This window comes from Aquarana catesbeiana, linkage group LG13 (assembly GCF_042186555.1).
Source record: "Aquarana catesbeiana isolate 2022-GZ linkage group LG13, ASM4218655v1, whole genome shotgun sequence".
Classification (NCBI taxonomy): Eukaryota; Metazoa; Chordata; class Amphibia; order Anura; family Ranidae; genus Aquarana; species Aquarana catesbeiana.
Genome location: NC_133336.1, coordinates 38,524,909 through 38,528,329, shown reverse-complemented (window position 1 = coordinate 38,528,329; position 3,421 = coordinate 38,524,909). Strand labels below are relative to the sequence as shown.

Sequence of the window (3,421 nt, the reverse complement as noted above, 5' to 3'; positions counted from 1 at the left end):
AGTATAGGAGACTGTGAGCTCCCTCTCCCATTTTTGAAACATTTGGATACTTTTTAACCGCTAGTGTGTTATCAGCCTAATGCGACTGGACTGTTTTTTATGTAAATAAATGGATACATTTTAAACAGAATCACGCTATGTGGATACCTTTCTTTTAATATTTTTTAATACTCAAGCGGATATCCAGTGGGGACTTTTAATACCAAGGGACAGGAAGTCCCCACCTCTCTGTGTGTACAGCTGCTTTTTGGAAATAGGACGCGTGGAAGGAAACTGACACCCATAGGACTGGAGTGACAGGACCAACAGTGTACGCTCGTACCCCTGCAGGGGTGGAGCGCTCCGGTGAGTGCAACCACATTGGGGGGACCACCAGTTGATACAGCACGGCACTTTATCACCTAAGAAGAACTCCCTGCACAATTGCTATGAACTTTTTTTGCACTAAACAACATAGGGTTTTTTGATTTTTAGCTGCGATTTTGACACATTATTAATGATTTTTATTGCGTATAATTATTGCACATTTACACATTACTGGTGGACAACCACTGCTTTTTGCACTTTATCACTTTATATTTATTCATGTGTATTTATGTTATTTAGTATTGCTTAATATTTGTGATTTTTTTGCACATATAGTAGTATTTTTCACTGGTTAAGGTGTTTTCACTAACATAAGGACACTTTTTCCTGTTAGTAATTTTTGGATCATACCAAAAAAAAAAAAAAAAAAAATTTTTTATTTTTATTTTTACACTTGAACTTCTTGCGAATTTTTAGTCATACTCCTAACACAGCGCCAATCCCTATACTTTGATCTATATTGAGGGTTCTATCGGGTTGAGGTCAGGACTCTGTGCAAGCCAGTCAAGTTCCTCCAGCCCAAACTCGCTCATCCATGTCTTTATGGATCTTGCATTGTGCACTGGTCCAAATCATTTGGTGGAGGGGGATTATGGTGTGGGATTGGTTTTCAGGGGTTGGGCTTGGTCTTTCTGTATCTCCCCCAAAGTAATGTACCTCTCCTCATTCCTCGCCTGCCACTATGTATGATTTTAATATACACTTCAAGACTGTAGTATAGACTGTAGTATAAAAACCAATTAGCCTCCAGGTTTTTTTGTCAAAGCTTCATTGAACAAGCTGGAGTTAGAAGCCGATTGGCTACCGTGCACCTGATTTTGCACTCTCCAGTTTTAGTAAATCAACCCCAATGGGTTATAAAAAAAGAAATAATAATAATAATACTTTATTCCTATCAAAAATATATAAATATAACCAAAATCCAAAATTGCTACAAAATATTAATGACATGCATAACTCTCCATCATTATGAAAATGACAGCATTGTCAGACACCACCACTAGTCCAGACCACGTGATGCAACCAATGGATTCGGATTAACCCTGAGTTAGGCATAGACAACCAATTAATGACCATACTGCTACATCTCTTCCCTAAATATTATTAACTCTGAAAATCATTTTCAGATCGAGGGGAATCCCTGCAAAAAACAATTCATTGGGATCATTGGGAAAATGCTGCTTTCATTGGTGGTCTGTGGGAAGAATTCCCTTCTTCCAGTGGTGGTCAGAAAGCCTCTCTTAGACCCCATATACACTATACAACTTTTGTTGTCTCATTTCCTTTAGATTTACCAAAACTATGTAGTGCAAGGGCCTGCCTGATTGCACACAAATTGAAACTCTTAAGGTTTGACCTCATATTATGTGGTTCTGGTAAATTTGAAGGAAAAAATCGACAGAAAATTGTATAGTGTGTATCCAGCTTTACCGGCAGCTAAGAAGGACTTTGGTGTCATGTAGCTGATTCTGTCAAGTAGTGTTGGCCCTGAGAATGCATTAAGGTGAAAAACCGTGAGGGTTTACAACCCCTTTAAGATCCTGGGGTGGCCTAGCCAGTCTCCAGACCTTAATCCCATAGAAAATATGTGGAGGGAGCTGAAGGTTTGAGTTACCAAATGTCAGCCTTGAAACCTTAAAGAGGAGTTCCGCCCGCCCCTTTAAACATTGAAAAGTCAGCAGCTACACATACTGTAGCTGCTGACTTTTAATATTAGGACACTTACCTGTCCTGGAGTCCAGCGATGTTGGCAGTACCTGACCATCGGCTGGTCGGGTACTGCTGCCACCATTGCTGGTAAGGGAACCCGGTAGTGTAGTCTTTCGGCTTCACGGCCGGGTCCCTACTGCGCATGCGCGAAGTGCGCTGCACTCTCTCACTGGCCTAGCAGAAGGGAAGGGGGTAAACAAAGGAGGAGGGGGGCCGAGCTGCTGACGTACTTCGCCATGGCCCGGTCTCCCGAAAGTGGGGACAGGGTACCTGTAAAAAACAGGTACCCCCCCCGAAAGGTGCCAAATGTGGCACCGGAGGAATCAGATAAGCAGAAGTTCCACTTTTGGGTGGAACTCCGCTTTAATGCCTTGGAGAGGATCTGCAAAGAGGAGTGAGACGAAATCCTTCCTGAGATGTGTGTAAATCTGGTGGCCAACTACAAGAAACTCTGACCTCTGTGATTGCCAACAAGGGTTTTGCATCCGAGTACTAAGTCATGTTTTGCGAAGGGGCCAAAAACGTATTTTATTCATTCAAATTCAAATCAATTTCTAACTTTTTCTGGATTTTTTTTGTCGTTATTCTGTCTTTCACAGTTAAAATAAACCTACCATTAAAATTATAGACTAATCATTTCTTTGTCATACTTTTTTCATTCATGGTATATATATATATTTATTTATTTCAGGTACTTATATAGCGCTGTCAATTTACACAGCGCTTTACATATACATTGTACATTCACATCAGTCCCTACCCTCAAGGAGCTTACAATCTAAGGTCCCTAACTCACATTCATGCATACTAGGGACAATTTAGACAGGATCCAATTAACCTACCAGCATGTCTTTGGAGTGTGGGAGGAAACCGGAGTACCCGGAGGAAACCCACGCAGGCACAGGGAGAACATGCAAACTCCAAGCAGGTTGTGTCGTGGTTGGGATTCGAACCAGTGACCCTTCTTACTGCTAGGCAAGAGTGCTACCACTACACCACTGTGCCGCCCATGGAAAAGTTTACAATTAGCAATAATCGCGCCTCCGATTAACCTCATTGGCTACAATACTGCCACTGCGCAAAGTATATATAGATATATATCTATATACAGATATATATATAGATATATATATATATATAGATATATATCTATATATATATATGACTGTGTAGAGCAGAGCAACGTGCAGTGTCAGTAGGACAGAGTTTGGTGTCAGTAGTTTTTATTTTTATTATTTTATTTTTTATTACTTTTTACAATTTTTTTTTTTTATTATTTTCTTTACAATTTTTTTAGGAGCCCTATTAGGGGGCTTTGGCGAAATATCAGGGGTCTAAACAGGGG

General features: G+C 40.4%; 1 pseudogene; it reads right to left on the bottom strand.

Annotated features, from left to right (window-relative positions):
- Positions 1-3,084: 3,084 nt before the first annotated feature.
- On the bottom strand, positions 3,085-3,162 carry LOC141120775 (U4 spliceosomal RNA; annotated as a pseudogene).
- Between the last annotated feature and the right edge of the window lie 259 nt (positions 3,163-3,421).